At 31.6% G+C, this 18738-nt stretch overlaps 1 protein-coding gene across 2 annotated transcripts in view; it reads left to right on the plus strand.

Annotated features, from left to right (window-relative positions):
- The first annotated feature begins 1238 nt into the window (after window positions 1–1238).
- Window positions 1239–18738, plus strand: part of Sulf1 (Extracellular sulfatase Sulf1) — a 143456-nt gene continuing 125956 nt past the window's right edge. For both annotated transcript variants that reach the window (XM_088243169.1, XM_088243170.1), the window contains exon 1: window positions 1239–1594. The gene's annotated coding sequence lies outside the window, so the exon portion shown is untranslated. The remainder of the gene's footprint in view (window positions 1595–18738) is intronic.

Genomic DNA, 18738 nt, shown 5'->3' on the forward strand with positions numbered 1-18738 from the left:
TTTTATTTTATTTTATTTGACAATTAAGTTAAGAATTTAAGTGATATTTTAAAAAACGAAATAAAAAACAAATTTATTAAAATAGAAGTTAGATTACAATAAGTCTAGCAGCTACTGAGCGCATGGACGGTTGAAATTCTAGACCCCATTTACTAAATTTAGATATTTGATAGTTGATAACATTTACATAATTTGATTTTTTATAATATAATAGCTAACATCCCAAAAAGTCTTGCAGCTACAAAGCGCATCGACGAGTGGAATTTCAGCAACCTAAGAATGATTTTATAAAGTTTACAATAAATAAAAAAAATAAAAAACCTAATAATAATACATCGAGCAAAGAACTAGTAAGTATGCATCGTGATTTAGTGGTCATCACATTTGCCTACCATGCAAGAGGTCTCGGGTTCGATTCTCGACGTGGTTGGAGCGAAATATTTATTTAAAATTGTATTTTAGACTAAAATTTTTCATTTATCAATCATTTAAATAAATCCGTAGCTGAAAACAAAATAAATTCTTTTAATTAATTTACAAATTTAAAAGCTTAAATTAAATTTATTTATCTATAGAAACACTATAAAAAGCGCCCCTGAGGTATTATATTACGAAAATGGCGCTGTATAAATTATCCATAATAATAATAATCGTCCCTGGACTGGTACCCGAAGCGTAGGACTAATCATCTTACCTTCATATTACAAAAAAATATCAAGATATGCTGAGATTGGTGTACCATTGCAGTGCCTTATGCACCATTAGGTGCAGACAGGGAATGATGATGAGGATGATTATTATTTTAACTTAAATCATGTGAAATTTCTTACATGGTTAATGTAAATTAAGTATAGAATCTTACAATATTTAATTTTAAATTTAAATGTAGTTTATTATATTACATTATATTAATTAAAAATAAGCATAGAATTTGACATGATTTTAATTTAATTAAGTATAGGATTTTTCATTATTCAATTTATATAAACATTAGATTTAAGAATCATGCATTATTTTAATTTCGATTTTTAAAATTCGAATCTCTGTAACGAAACGAAGCATCCAAAATCAAAGCGATGCATTCTACAAAAAAAAAGAAAATAAGTAACAAAATCCAACTGATTTCACTGAACCCATAAAATAAAACTGGACATTGTGATAAAGTGTTTTTAAATTGTTAGCTCAATTTTTAGAGCATTGAGTAAAGTCAGTCTTATCTTGAATTTTAGTTCTGTTTCAGTTCGTCCGCGGCTCTCTTCGCGGTTAGTCGCGTTTTGCCTGTAGTGGGTTTGGGTCGAAAGCGTTCAAATCTGAAAGCGTTACTTTCAACGCTCTTTTAGAATCTGTCAAAAACTTACAAACTGTGTTAGCTTTCTTTGTTTTCTTGTGTGAATATCATATGGATAGTAACGATAAGTTAGTTAAAAGGTTGTGTTGCATTTCCACTGCATTTTTAAAAGGTTTTTGGTGAGCTGTGTGTTTTTTTTTTCAGTAATAGCTTGTCGGCAAAGTAAACCTTGATTTGAAAAGTACTGAGTGCAATAAAGTTCAACTATCATATTCCGAACCTTCGTTTTCCGATAGACATTAAAAGGTAAAATAATATCAATTTATTTATTTATTATTTTAGTATTTATCGATGTTTTATTACAGAAAAAAAACGTCTAGTAAAACTTGCATTAAATGTCATTAATTTGAAGCCACACTGAAAACATTTTTTTTTTTATTTAAAATTTTATTGATAAACCTTTAAGGGCTAAAAAAAGATTTTTACTCCTGAAATTCATATTCTACTGTTAAAGATAATATTTTTAACGTCTTTTGTAAAAGTTATATATATATATTTATATTTGGATAATTTATATGGCGCCATTTTTGTGAAAATCACCTCAAGGGCTCTGTACAATAAATAAATATCGCAGCACGTCTTGCAGCTACAGAGCGCATGGACGGTTAGGATTCTAGTTCCTCATCTCCAATTATGATATATTACATTATGATATATATAGGAGCCAGATTACAGCACGTCTTGCAGCTACAGAGCGCATGGAAAGTAAGAAATCTAGCCCCTATTTATGTTTTTTTTTATTTGACAATGACGTTAAGAAATTAAGTGATATTTTAAAAAACGAAATAAAAAACTATTTTTTTAAAATAGAAGAAAACGATTACAACAAGTCTAGCAGCTACTGAGCGCATGGGCGGTTGGAATTCTAGACCCCATTTACTAAATTTAGTTATTTGATAGTTGATAATATTTACCTACTGAAGCTAGATTACTAATCGTCTTGCAGCTACAAAGTGCATGGACGAATGAAATTCTTATCATCATTCCCTTTTTGCACCTAATGGTGCATAGGGCACTGCATTGGTACACCAATCGCAGCGTATCTTGATCATTTTTGTTACATGAAGGAAAAATGATCAGTCTTACGCTTCCAGTACCAGTCCAGGGACTATGAAATGTTCTATTGCAAAAAGACCTTTTTAAAAAATATTTCGTATCAACCATGTCGAGAATCGAATTCGAGACCTCTTGCATGGTAGGCAAATGCACTGACCATAACACCACGAGGCCGATAAATTTACAAAAATAAACATTGAGCATAATAGTAAATTTGTAAAGTGTTCATGCTAAAAAGTGATTATGATATATAGGAACTAGATAACAGCACGTCTTGCAGCTACAGAGCGCATGGACAGTAAGAAGTCTGGCCCCTATTGTCCAAGTATTTTGTTTAGTTTTGTCTGGTAGTTTATTGTATAATTTCTGTCCCTGGGGTGGTATCCTGATTCAGAATACCACCCCTGGTTTCAGTCTCGACCGTCCTTGTCTTTTTTTTTCGACCAACAAATATTTATTATCAGGCTGGATTTCCTCTCTAGTGAGGCATTTACAGGGATTATTACTTATCATTGGCTCACCCAGATAAATTAAGATTTCAGCTGTTTTACTTCACAAAAGTTAAAATATGGAAGAATTGAGGAAATGTGGATTTTTAAACATAGGCAGAGCGGTGAATGTTACATAGTGCGTAATGTGGCCACTACCAACTAGTGTAAAAAAAATATGAAAAATCGTATCTCTTGGCCTATGCTGTCGAAATAAGGGTAATGCGCATCTTGTTGTGCGCAGACTTGCCTAAGGGCAATATTGTCTGGAGATTATATTATGCATAAATATGTTGTACTTATAATGTCTGAATCATGCTGCAAATTTATCTGCTCTTTAGTGCCCGAGGGCCGGCTGCACAGAAAAAAGTTTAATGTGAAATAAATTATTTATACTCTGTTCCGAATGGGTTCCTTTATTATTTTTTTTATGCTACCTGTTTTGTTAATTTAAAATAAACGTGACAGTTAGGTACTGAACTTAAATAAGACAATCGGCACAACCAAACATTAATTAGTTTTGTAAGCAAATCAGCTCTAGAGTAAACCAAGCAAAGAGTGCGCACTGCCAAAGAGTACGCATCGCGACTTTGTGAGGAATGAAGTAATAAGAGAACAGACGCCGCAAATTCCAGTGACAACTGTCGTCAAGCGGAAGCGATACGGTTGGCTGGGCCATATACTGCGGATGCCTTCTGAGAGCCTTAACCACGCTTGCCTACTTTCATCAGATGCAGAATTTTCTTTAATCTTATTGTGTAATATTTCAAGACTATGATATTCTGAGTTGCTATAGTCTTGTATCAGAAAACAACATTTTTATCAATTTCAGACTAATACATTTAGAATTATCATAGTTTGGGAATAGACAAACTACTTAATTTTGAGTTTTGGTACCACATTACATTTCGACAGTCATTGTTTATTTCGAAGCGCTTGCTGAATTGTCTACAAACATTTCGTTTTAAGCACTTATATACACTTTAATTTTCATTTATTTTTCAAGATGAGTTCATTTAGAAGTAAATATATTGTTGAATTGGCTGGAAGACATGACAATCATAAAAAAATTGACGCTGAATTAAAACAACATGTTCGGGATCACATCAATAGCGTCCCAAGGGTGGAATCCCACTTTCTGAGAGCCTAAACTACCAGAGAGTTCATTGATGGGTCTTTGAATTTGGCAACACTATATAGACTTCACAAAGAAAAGTGTGAACAAAATAATTTATCATTTGTTAAATTGTTGCAGTATTCTACAATCTTTAATACTAAATTCAACATTGGGCGTTTCCAACCTTAAAAAGACCAATGTGCAACGTGCACATCATATTCAAGTTCTGATGAGAAAAAAAGAAAGATCTTTTAAGCCTATGCAAGAAAAATTTGATTCCTACAATAATTTAAAAGTCATTAATACCGCTCGAAGAGAAAATCCATCGACTTATGAAGAAAACGATCATTGAAATTATTCCAATTAATGAATTTTCACCTATAAACCTTTGTAATTTTGCAAGAGACTTTCAAAGTCCTTATTATTTTTTTCAGTTAAACTAAACTATTAAAATTTGGTGAGATGGTTTATATGTTATTTTTTTTGTTTTTATAGGTTATTATGGCCAAAAATAAAAATAAAATTGTTCAAAATAATGTAAGTTTATTATTTTGCACCATATCTTAAAGAAAAATTATCTCATTTCCTACTTTTGTTAGTGCAATAATAATGTACATGATAAGTTAACTCAAAATCTTGATTTAAATATTTTATTTGTCTAGTTTTAGAGTATAATATCTCAAAAACACGATTATAAACACAATTTCCTTATAATATTTTATTTTTCAAAACATTTCATTTCAAAATACAAATCCTGACAAACAAATTAAAAAAAAACACGGTTAACTTAATACATTCTTTGATTTCTTTTGGAGAAATGAAACTTTGAATTCAATTATCTCAGAATGCTATTTTTTGACTTGTATTAATAAACAAAAATAATTTAAAGAGGAAATTGGCTAGTATCGTATCACTGCTCCTGTGTATGACCCCATTTATATATTTTTTTGACGTAGACCTTTATTTTTTCCTCTTCACTTGCAAGACTTACCTAAGTAAGACGTAATTTAGAATTCAATTCAACAATATGGTCACCTTATTACAATGTTCATATTTTAAAATTAGAAAGAGTACAACGTAAATTCCTTAGATTCATCAATTACAAACTTAATGTACCCACTGAAAAAAATTGATTACGATAATTTATTATGTACACTATATATGTCAACTCGTTGTAAAAGAAGAATTATGAATGATTTATTAAATTTATATAAAATAGCAAATTTGGACGTCCCGGAATTAACTTGTGTTATCAGCATAAATGTACCTGTTCGAAATACTCGGCAGCTAACGTTATTTTTTTAATCTCCTGGCAGTCACAATTATTGTTACAATTCACCAATACCTAGACTACACCGGCCAGCGAATGGCAGCTAGGTAACGAGTATGTATGGTGAAATTGATATATTTCGTCTGTCTTTATGTCAAAAATTAATCTGTATAAAATTTCTAAATATTGTTCTTTATTTACATTTTTTTTCTCATGTATCTCTATAATAATGTACATATTTATGTGTATGTATATGCATATATGTGTATATATATATGCATATATGTATATGTGTGTGTGTGTATGTATGCATATGTATGTGTATGTATGTGTGTATGTTTTTATATGTAAATTTGTTAAATATATTTCTATATACCCATATACCTATGTTGGTACATTTACTTATTTTTACTTATTATTGTATCTTTTAAATTTTCTTATGTTATCTTCAATTTTAGCTAAATGTACATACTTATGTTTCACTGCTGCACTTGAATGTATTTCTAATTAATGTAAAAGCCCGTAGGGCGTGAAATTAATAAATAAATAATGAAGAGTTAAAGTTGTAAAACAAAAAAAAAAACTGAGACTTTTTAAAGAAGTTTAAATGTGGAACTTAAAAAAGTCGTTTTTAACTATCCTCCCTTCCGCTTCCCAAGCGACACCAGCACTGACTTAGTACCACGAGCTAGCACTAAAAAAATAATGAACAAAATTTGACCCACTTCTCAAAAGGTTCGTCATCACTGGTTTAATGTATTCCTCTAAACGTGATCTTTTCTTTTATACAAGAGAGGAATCCTAGTTTCTCACTAAGGCGCCTACCCTCGGATTCTGGGAAGCCGAACGGACAATTGAAATAACTCCTTTTTAAACCTGGCGCTTGTGAGTACAGTTGAGGGCCTTATTTTAAAAACCTCAAGTGTGAGAAACGATAGGAGAATGTTTAGACTAAATACCACGCTTTTATATAATTTTTATTTATTCATACAAATACATGTTTATTACCAAAAAAATACGTATCCCCTAACTCTATGAGGCCAAGAGTCCTGTGTTGAGTTGGGATACAACATAATGGAAAGTGGAAGCATGTACATTATTAAATAAAAGCAAAAAATAATTTAAAATTATAATATTAACGTTTTACTGGGGTTATTTATCCGTTTCATTCACCTACGCCAAAAGCGAAATATCACCGAATACCGATAAAAATATGTAAAATTGTTTTTTTTTTCAAATGTATTTTAAAAATCAATGAGCCTTACTTATTAGATTTTCTTATACAAGGTTTATATTTAGAAATAACTGTACCCGGTTTGACTATTCATAACCGATATAAAATAAAGCTCACTTATACAAATATTTATTACCTAGAATAACAGTTCACGAGTTATTTCGCGCTTATTTTTTTTAAACAGTCAACAATGATATGTGCGCGTGCGCAGTAACTTTTATAACAACACAAACAAACGTCAAAGTCAAATCGAGACTACTGTCAGTGTAATCGAGAACATGTAGAAAATTGTCAGAAAAAGAAATCAAAATTAGGAAGAAGAGGAGAAGTTAAAAACGAATTCTATAGTTTATTCGTGTTTCTTTTTTTACACATACAAACATATAACATTTGAGATATTATTCAAACAAATAATTAAAAATCACTTGAATCGCATCGAGAAGGTAGCAGGACTTCGAAATTGTTTAAAATTGAAAAAAAACTAATAAACTTTCTATTTTGATTACCGAAAAAATATGACATTTTACAGATCGCGTGCTTATTCCAGCGTTATACCACATAAAGTGCAGGTATACGTTTCTATGGTCGCTATCCCAGATTTAAACCGAGTTTAACTCTATGCGGGGTTTATAAGTAATACTACTACTACTACTACTACTACTACTACTACTACCATCACGCCATTTCCCCGTAGGGGTAGGCAGAGAGAATGGACCGCCACACACGTCTATCCTGGCATACAATCCTAGCCTCTTCCACATTCATACATCTTGTCATACATGCCCTTCGGTTCTGTCTGCTTTTGACATGACCAGACTTAGGATTTTGGTTTATCTGATCATGCCACGTCTTCTTTGGTCGTCCTCGTCTAACGTTGCCGTTCATTTTTGCCATATATACTTGTTTTACCATTCTCTCGTCGTCCATTCGTTCTACGTGACCAAACCATCTCAGAGACCCTTTCTTAATCTTATCAATTATACTTGTCTCAGATTTACACTCTCGCCTGATTTCATCATTCGTAACCCTGTCATACATTGATTATATAAGTAATACTTTTTGCTATACCATCATTATTCTACCACTATTCTCAAGATACCCAATTTATAAGTAAGGCCCAATATGTATATTGTGAAGAAATGTTTTCATATATAACTTTAAAAAAATATTTCGAGTAGTTATCCCGTGGCTAGTGTCTCGGACAAACGGATCAAAGGTCCGGGGTTCGAATCCCACTGTATCCCAACTTGATTCCTATTTTCTAATAGTGAGTTATTTACAACTCGTTGAAAATGGCCCCCAAAATTAAATACGTGAGTAAAACATAAAAACGTTAATATTTATTTTTTCTTTAAAAAAAAATTCAAAAAGATTTCCCTACAAAAAAGGCGTGTTTTGCCTGGATAATTGTGACGTCAAGATTCGTGACGATGTTCTATTTAAATTTAAACGGTCACATACAAAGTTCAAAAATTAACCGAATCGTGTCGTATTAGGGGCCAGTGCAATGGATCATTTTCGTGGGAATTCAGAATTATAAATTTAAAAATATTTTTTAAGCTACTATTAAGTTTTTTTTTTATTTTTATTATTCGTCAGTGTATTATAGATGCTTATTAATTTAAATTGTAAAAAGGAGATATTTTCCCATAACGGTACTTGTACAATTATATGTCATTGACTTACAAGTATTTTTTTATTTTTTTAATTTTAAAAATAAATATTAGCGTTCTTATGATTTACCCAATTTTAAGGGACATTTTCAACGAGTTGTAAATAACTCACTATTAGCAAATGGGAATCAAGTTTGGGTACAGTGGTATTCGAACCACGGACTTTTGAGCCGAGAGTCCGAGACACTAGCCACCACTAGACCACAACCCGATTTTAGAATATTATATTAGTATACATATATTAGTATAAGAATTTGTGTATCTGATAAGCACGTTTTCAGGAGATGGAAGAGTAGAAAAAGATTTTAAATGGAGAGTGAATGTGGTGAGAGTGAAATAAGTTATCAAACGTTGACAATTTGTTTATTTGAGGGACATTTTTTTTTTTTCAAATTCTTTTAAAAATTGATTAAAAATTGACTTGTGCGGTTTCTAAAACACGGTCTTCACTTTGTGTTTATTTTGTATGAAACTGGGCCGTCTTCTAAAGCTTTTGTTTGGCTTTGAATGAGTAGTATTCTAATTCAAATAAAAAACACAAATGCTAAATTTGAGCGTCAGAAATGATTTTATTGCGTACTCATTTCGTCGCGATTGTAGAAAAGCGACGGATGTGCGAAAAATGCGGCGTTTACTTTGTTTTATATTTGATAGTGAAAAAGTTTTCCAAACGCTTTATATTCCAGTGCCTCGGTTATGAACGCTATCTTCATCTGTATACAGAGTGTTGTTTAAACCCTGTTACACCCGCAACCAAAATGATCAGTATGAGCAAGAAGACATATTGGCACATAAAAATATTTTTTTTGAACCAATAATTTTTTTTAAAAATATATAAAAAAAAGCAAATGGTTGCTTACTTCTGCAGGGAAAAAACGAGGAGGGAGAAGGGGGGAGTCTGACACTGCGCCGCGCTCCCCTCACTTCTCCCCTGCAGAAGTAAGCAACTATTTGTTTTTTCAAATATTTTATTTTTTAAATTTTTCTTTGTCCTAAATATATTTTAAAATATGCTAATATGTCTTCTTGCCCATACTGATCATTGTGGTTTCGGGTGTGACAGGGTTTAAAGAACACCCTGTATATCGAGACGGTATGCTTAACTTATGTACTATCTGTATCTTACCTCGGTACGTTCTACCTACTTGTCATATCCACATCATATTATCGAAACAAATCAATTGAATGACCGCAAACAATAAGTCCGCGTTCCTTACGTCATTAACATTTAAAATAGTTCTCATTTATAGTTTAAATAGGCTTCTGTAATAAAAGTGCTCACTTCAAAGCCATTGAAAAATTGCTAGGTGGAACACCATTTTTGACACTTTTAATGCGTAGATAAACGTATCGATGGGTTCTAGACCCGTCGGTATAAACCGATGTACTTACATCAAAACTTGATGGTGGGAGTATCGGTAGTGTATCTTTATAGTCAGTCGGGAGACTTTTATCTTCAACTCTGACATACTGAAGCTATGTTATTTTAGAGCGTAGATATGTGTACCGTGACGTACGCTTCCCTTTGTTTCATATCGACGTACCTACCCAAAACTTGAAGGGGGGGGGGTCTGTAGTATATCTTTATAATCGTTAGAGGGAATTTATCTTCAACTATACCGTCAAGGTAAAGGGTATGACGTATTTATCTTCCCATCATAATCGAGGCCCTGGTTTGAAAAAAAAAGTACGAGTGTACAGTCGAACTTGGTTATAACGATCACGGAAATAGCCAGATCTCGGATCTAACGAGGAAACATTTATCGACATTTTAGTCAATGGCTTTCTCCATACATTTTTTTTTATAAAGAGCTACTTCTTGAACACACTGAACAAAAATAATGTCAACAGTTGAGCAAAAACTCTTTAATCGTTTAAAAATATGATTTTAAAAATAAGAAACTAAATAATAAAATCTAAACAGTTGGCTATTTTAGATTCGATGCCGCTGGGCATCGGGATCGGATGACGTTTATGTCACTATGCAAGTGTCTAAGTACCTAATCGGTGTTTTCGCCGACAACATTGAAAAAATATCACACACATGGTTGAAATTGCGTGTAAAAAAAAGCTTGTGAACCCAGTTATTGCCGGCTCAGCACCTCATTACAATTTACAACTTCTTTTGTAGTTTATGAATGACATCCTTGTGTCGGGGGTTTTTACAAAGCTTTTCAGTTTTTTTAAAATGTTTTATGGTCAGTGCATTACAAAAATATGAGTGGGTAATGTCAGATCAGTTAAAAAGTAACCCTTGAACTATGAACATGTCTATTAACAATTTTAGACGATTGACTCTGAATTCAGATCCCGATGAATCTACAAACTTACCTAAACTCCAAACTCTCTCGCAGGAACATGGCTGACGCCATTTTTATGTATAAAACTTTAAATAACATGGTAGATCACTTATTAATTTTAGAGTCCCAGTAACGCAGACCAGAAACCAATCTCTAATTTAAATTTCTTAATGCTCCACTCAATCTTTTCAAAATTAATTTGTAAATAGAACCTGCAATATGTGATCAGAAATTAAATTGTATTGATATTAAAAACACATCTTTAACATCCTTTAAAAATGAAATTTCAAAAAAAAAATCAAGTTATGTTGCGCCTTGAATCCGCAGCCTATATTATGCAGGTTATGTGCAGTTCTGTATGTAGGCACATTATAAATGTACACTGTATGGTCAACTATAGTTGTATTATATTTTATAATGTGCAACTTTGTGACCAATTTTCAAAAGTTGATATATTTTTAATAAAATGTATTACATTTATATAGTTAGTAATATTATACGTCAACAATATTCTGAGTTTGTCCAAATTTCTGTAGACAAGGACTGGATTAAACTCCCTGGGGAGCTGTTTATATTAACATATTACATCAGAGATGAAGAACATTTAAGAGAAGGTAATATAGAAGTCTAGCCATTTACAGGGCTTATGACCTGGCAATGGCTGGTTTAAGTGGCCACTTTACACACTGTGTAACATTCACCATTCTGCCCATATTTGAACATCTATATTCCTTGACAGGTCATAAGCCCTGTAAATGCCTAGACTTCTATATTACAACAACAACAACAAACCATCACGCCGTTTCCCCGTAGGGGTAGGCAGAGAGGATAGAACGCCATAATACTCTATCTTGGCATACAGACCTCGCTTCCTCTACATTCATACATCTTCTCATGCACGCACGCCGATTATTCCTACTTTCGACATGTCCATCTTCAAGTATTTGATGGACTTGATCGTGCCATGTCTTTCTCGGTCTTCCTCGTTTTCTGCATCCATCAACATTTGCATCGTAGATCCTTTTAGCCGTTCTTTCGCTGTCCATTCGTTCTACATGTCCAAACCAACCCAGCACCCCTTTCTATATTACCTTCTCTTAAATGTTCTTCATCTCTGATGTAATATGTTAATATTATACGTTTTGTATGATGAGTTATTTTATGTCATGTATAATCTTTATGTGACAATATTTACAATAATAATATTATGTGAAAGCCTCTAATTGGACTTTACGAAATGTATTTATAGTAAAATTGTATCTTATAAATTTATAAATGTCCGTTGGTTTTCCAATTTAATAAAATCAAAATAAAATAAAATAAACAAGAGGAAATGTCTCTTAATTCGTGAAAAAGTGGCAATTATTTGTAAAATTGAATATGACGCGAAAAATCTTGAGGCGTGTAAAAATCTTTTTATTTACAGTGAAAATATTTTGGAAAAACAACAATGTTCATTTATCTGCATTTTAAATTTAGAAAGTAGTATGTTTTTAAGCATTTATTATAATTTTCCTTAATAGTTTTTTTTTAAATTATCTATAAGAACCATACGTATGTATTTCTTTACTTAATGACAATGGCGATTGGATTATAAAAAAACTTCTTCTGGTATGACTAGTAATGCTTATTACGAGTTTTTTATTAGTATGAACTATACGAACATTTATTTTTTACAATATTGACAATATTGTCATTGTGCATATGCAATGGTGATTGTAAAACTCTATTATGATTAAATACTCTGGTATAATGAGCAAAATCAGTCGGTCCCATCTTCCTCGTAATCACCAAGTTCAACTGTATAATCTTCTTCTTTGTTTTTTATGGCCTTTTCACCTCTCAACTCGGGTGTTCTGGCCAGACTGTATAATCAAAGCTTATAATTTTGTACTCACCGAATCGTAACATAGTGACAAAAATCCCATGCAATGATATTCCAAGGTCATGACGATATGACCAAGATTATTCGCGATGGTAGTGGTGAAATAAATAATCTATTTACTTACGTAATACACAGGAAATATAAATTAATATAAACGAGTGCAGTTACTGTGAAACATTTACCATTTTGCCTATGCTTAAGCGTACATATTTTTATACTTATCTTGTTATACTCATATTGATTTTTGTAATATTCGAAAATTGAATTAAACGTCAATGTATCCCTCGAGATTTTAATACAATGGCTGTTTCCACGCAGCGAAAATCCACCCCGCCCGATAAAATAGCATGGGGTGGATTGACTTTTATCGTATAGTAATTAATTTTATTTAATAATTGGTAGGTAAACGCACGAACCAGTTCACCAGGAGGCCAACTTTATTACTTAATACTCGATTCTCATTGTACTCGAAATGAGTACATATTTGTATTTCAAAATTGTCATTTTTTAACCACATAAAGACGAAAAGAGTAAAATATTCGTATTTCAAAATTGTCATTTTTTAACATTATTTGATATTTTACTTATGTTTTTTATAACCTTTCCAATTCATTTATCTCAATTTTTTTCTTGTACAAATTGTTTATTGATCAATTCTGTTTTTTTTTTTAAGTTCAAACTATTCCCTATTATGTTTTGTAATAATTGTGTCATTGAAATAATTATGTTTAAAATAATTAAATTTTTTTTTTACAATAAATTAATCTTACATTTTTAGTTTTATGTAAAATATTTTAACGTCATTATTACTTCCTGGTGTTTAATTTTTAATTTAAATTTTAATAGTTATAATTTATTATTAATATAAGATTATGTTTGTTAATATTTTGATTGTTTTGTTGTAATTTTTCTAATTATTAAGTTATATCTTCCTTCTAATATTTTACTGTAAGTTTTTCTTTTCTGTTAAATTGGCACATCAGGTATCGGTGGGTTTTTCTGTCAATTTATGTTTAATTTTTTGTTGGTGTGGATATGTGTTTATTATTACGATTGATATTTTGATGTTATTCTTGTACTTGTATTTTTGTTGTCTATTGTTTGTATCTAAATTGTTATTCCTTTCTGTTTATGTTTTTCTTATGTTTATTGATGTAACTTGTTTCTGGCCGATGTTATCAAGTTTTGGTAGAAGGCCCTAATAAAAGAAAAAAAATCATTAACACAAAAAGAGTACATATTCCTATTTCAAAATTCTCGTTTTTACAAATCGCAAAAAGCCGCATCGAGTACAGCGCCAATTAGCTAGGTAGACATAGACACTTTTAGCAGTTTCATTTCGCACTTCTTGGTAAAAAGGTAAATAAACGTTTTCTTGAAGAAAGCGTTTATTTATACTTAAATACAGCCGGTTAACTTGAGAAACAATAATCTCCTCCAACTTATCAACTTTTATGGTATAATCTCCTTTCTTAAGTAGCGATTGTAAAAGTTTACAACGCCTTTGTCATAATTTACAAAAAGTACAACTTTGGCGCTAAGAATTCTCAAATGGATGTTGGAAGTTACCCCTATTGTTTTTTAGGCTCCATTTCGTAGACCGTAAAACAAGAATAATTGTTATGGTAGGTCAGGTTCTAAGTACTGTTTTTTTTTTTACATTTCTTTACCGATTTAAAAAAAAAATCTACTTAACATCGTAGCCGTTCAGGCAGAAGGCAGAAGTCGCTAACCCACGAAAAACTATTTTGAGAAATCGCAATTCAAAAGTTTGGAAAACTTGGAAAAATCCATTTCTTTGCTTGGAGGTTTTATGTATACAACACAATCCCTCGATATCTTTTTGGTAACTTTTTGTTTCGGATACATTTTCAAATGAAAGACATAACCCCAACCCCAACCCCAACAACAAACACATACAAATGATATAATCACTAGATCCTCAACACAAAGACAACTTAAACAAATACAAACTAATTCCACTTTCGGAATTAATACCATTTTTAGTATTATGCAATTAAAATCTGTAACCTACTTCTGCTGTCCATTAAAACTATTAGTAACGAGAAAATTTTCAAAAAGGCTTTAAAAAATGGATAGTCGAGCTAGGTAGAAGTAAAATGGATCGTCTCATTCGCCCTAACCAATATTAAATCAACTGCTCCAATGTATAGTTGATTTATTTATTGAACTTTTTGTACATTATGTTAATTGTACATTAGCGGGCATATTGCCAAATGGCAATTTCTTCCAACCAACCAATAAAATAAAAGTTTTATTTTTATAATTCAAGTTACAAAACATAATCAATGGAAAATAAAAAATAAAATAAAGCTAAAGACATATAGTAATAGAAATAAAAATTATTACTTAATAAAAAAAATATCTACTTAGGTACCGAATAGTTTATTAAAACGTTTAATTTCAGCTGCGAACTTACTCTGCCGTTATGTTGTGATTTACGCCTTTGGGCCTTTCACCCAAGCCACAGATATTACAACAGAGATGGAGAACATTTTAAAGATAAAGATGTATTTAAATGTTGACAAAATTACCTCAAACTGAATATAAATAAATGTTCTAAAAAAACAAATAAAAAAACATATGTATAAACTAAAAATGCTGACCTGGTTTGAACTAACTCGTCGGTCGTCTTTAGCTTCACGAAATTTGAGAAACGCGAGAAATTCATAACTTTATCGACAAATAATTTAATATATCGACTTGTGAAATTTGAGTAGCGTGGAAACGATAGATTACGTACCCAAGCTTGACGAAAACATTTATTTTATTGTAGTTTTTAAATGATACTAATACTAAAATAAAATAAATCAAACAACTTTGTTTTTAACAACTTTGTCAATTTAGTCCATAAATATAATAAATCTGGCCCATACCAATTAAATTGTTATGATTGTGTTTAATCTACACTGGAAAAACCAGAAGAAAATCTAATATTAAAGTAAAAGAACACTTTAGGTGCCTAAATATGATATTTTTTTCGAAAATAAAATTACTCAACTTGGAAATCTAAGCCATTAAAAAAGCGATTCATAATAAGAAAAAAATAATAAATAACCAAATAAACAATATTTTTTTAATCCACTCCACTCCATTGTCTAGTTTCGAACGTATCTATCTCACATTACAATACCTTCAAGAAAAAAGATACTTGGTTAAATATACCTTGAGAAACAAGCTATTTACCTTTGAACCATGGACCTCTGAGCCGTGAGTCCGAGACACTAGCCACGGCACCACAACCCGATATTCATTTTTCACTTTTATCATTGGTTGATTAAAATAAAACTGTGACGTCATTTAAAGTAGTTAATTTTTAATAACTGTTTCATGCATTTAAGATAAATTTCCCGGTACAATTAAATGCTCTCATTTTTGCCGCGTGTGAGAAAACATGGTTTACATCCGATTTCTAATAGCACTGAACTTCCATGTTGAAGAAATTGCGAATGTTACGCAATACGCAAAGTCGTAAGTCGTAGGTAAATGCCTAAATGTACATGTTTCCTTCGAATATTATCTCGCCAGCCCCGTAGTTTTTTGTTTTACGAAAATTTGGCTTGTTAAAAATATTTATCCTTTGTCTTCAAAGCGTCGCAGTTTCTCGTAATAATTCGGAATCCGGGCAAATACGAATACTTGGAAACTGCTAATGTTTCCGGGAAACAATGTTGTATTCTGCGGATCTTATTATTTGGTTCGACTACGCCGCGTAAAGCGCGTAATGCGCGATTTTATTACCCGAAATTGGCGCGTTCGTGTCCAACCAAAGCCATTCAATGTTGCTTTTGCAATATAAATTTACGACTTGGCAATTTTCTCGGTATAATTTCTATCATAAAGAAAACTGCATGAAAATTCAACAACCCATCTATAAGTAGTTTTTTATTCTTTATTATTAAACTATTATTTTTTACACTTACCTCTCGATCGAGAGTGATTATAATAATATATCAGCTTAAGGCACTTTGAAATATCTCTCTTAGACGAATGTGTGGGAAATCAATGTATGCCAGGGTTACGAATGATAAAATCAGACGGGAGTGTAATCTGAGTCAAGTTAAATGGATACGATTAAGAAAGGGTCTTTCAGATGGTTTGGTCATGTAGAACGAATGGACAACGAAAGAATGGTAAAAAAAAGATTATATGGCGAAAATGAACGGTAACGTGAGACGAGGGCGACTAAGGCAGGCGTGGCATGATCAGGTAAACCAAAATATTAAGTCTGGCCGTGTCAAAAGCAGACAGAACCGAAGGGCATATATGACAGGATGTATGAATGTGAAAGAAGCTAGGAATGTATGCCAGGATAGACGTGTGTGGCGGTCCATTCTCTCTGTCTACCCTTACGGAGAAATGGATTGATGGTAGTAGTAGTATTATTTTTATTTGATTCAAGAGTGATTATAATAATATTAATAATACTATTACTGCGTCGGTATTTTGGTATAATGGTCAGCGCGTTTGCCTACCATGCAAGAGGTCTTGGGTTCGATTCCCGACATGGTTGATATGAAATATTTATTAAAAAGGGTGTATTCACACAATAATACTTCATAGTCCCTACACTGGTACTTGTAGCTCAATCACAAACAACTATCGACGTGATAACAATTTCTCACCGTGGTTGTTTATCGTATGCGCGATCACAAGTGTTCTTTGTATTGAAGATCTAGTGATTATATTATTTGTATGTGATGTATTGGAGGGGGTATGTCTTTCATACGAATAAGAGTAGTTTTTGAATCTGCAAGTGAGTATTGTTTTAGCGTATAGTGGTTTTTTTTTTTTAATTATTGGGGATATCAACATGTAACAAAAATATAACAAATAAAATATACAGAAAATAAAACCAATGACAGATATCCACAGAAATATATTAAATACACGTACCATACATACTAGTGTGTTTGTGTGAGTGTTAGTGAGTGAGAGGGTGGGTGGTTTTACAAGTATAATACGTTGAATAACATTCTCAGGCGTTACAACAATCAATTCGGGACATAAATAATATTAACATTTAAAAAATAACACATATTAAGAACAACAAAGAAACAAAGCAAGTTTAGCACCCTTATAATTAAATATAGCACAACAATATATACGCCAAAAACATTTTCTTACACAAGCAGAATAAATATAAAAAAAAATGCTTTTAAGAATAAAAAAAAGTAGTAAATCTACTAAGGGAGATAAGGTCATTAACATTACATGCCATGCAGATGATGCTGCCATAGTGATGATGAGATGCCTAAGAAATGTCGTATAGTACAATGAACACATGATCATTGGAAACATAATTCGGATATACAAAACGTGTGTCAGACCGATCATGGTGTTGATTACACCGGTAAGCTCTTTGGCGCGCAATTCATTATGCCGAGAATTTGTTTACACTACAAAGTGCTCTATAAACAATTTATCACACTAGCAACTCGCCTGGCACGGTTGCCAATTTGGCGAACCTAAGAATTGAAGGTCATTCATTTATTATTATTTTCATTATTGCCGTTCTTTTTTACCGAGTCGTTATTATGGAGGTTTTTGTATGTAGCTACTTTTAACCGCTTGGTTGTCAGACGACCGGGACGCAAAATGTACCCCAACTAGAAAATTCAGTGTAATATAGGGTTGCCATATTTTGCTTGGGTCTGATCGGGACGTTCTGGAATACGGATTTGTTGTGAGAAAAATAGCAATTTTATAACGAATTTCCAGAAATATAATGGAAACGTTTTTTTTACATTTTATGTGGTGCTTCTTGCGGAAGAAAGACGGCTGTCTATATTTTTTCTATGATTCCAAATTAACATATTTTATTTATTTATTTATTTTACTTTAATAGGTAATTCAACAAAGATACATACTAGAAAACATACAATTTGAAAGCATTCGTCGATACAATTTTACATGCATATATATCTTCAATTATAGAATTACACAAAATAGATTTATATATTAAGTTGTAATACATATGTTTTTTTTTATTTTTTTATGCGGGACACAATGCAATAAAAAATAAGTTGTACGTGTGAACATATTGAATAAGATTTATTCTCAAGAGATTATTATAAATAAAAGAATTTAAATTAAAATCATTTAAGTATAAGGTAATAACAATTATAAGAATATAAGTTTTGTTTGAATGTATATAATAAAAATTGGTGTAAAATTAAAAAAATTATGAAGTTTTATACTATTACATTTTATACTATTACATAAAATTATTTACATAATTATATAAAATCATGATTTACAACCCCTGCTTGCACTTGTATATAACATAGATATTTGTTTAGTCTCCCACCAGTCTGACGATGTCGGTCACGACAAAACCCGGTCC

Source organism: Micrasema longulum, unplaced genomic scaffold (assembly GCF_059751315.1).
Source record: "Micrasema longulum isolate JH-2025_06_02 unplaced genomic scaffold, ASM5975131v1 h1tg000194l, whole genome shotgun sequence".
Taxonomy (NCBI): domain Eukaryota; kingdom Metazoa; phylum Arthropoda; class Insecta; order Trichoptera; family Brachycentridae; genus Micrasema; species Micrasema longulum.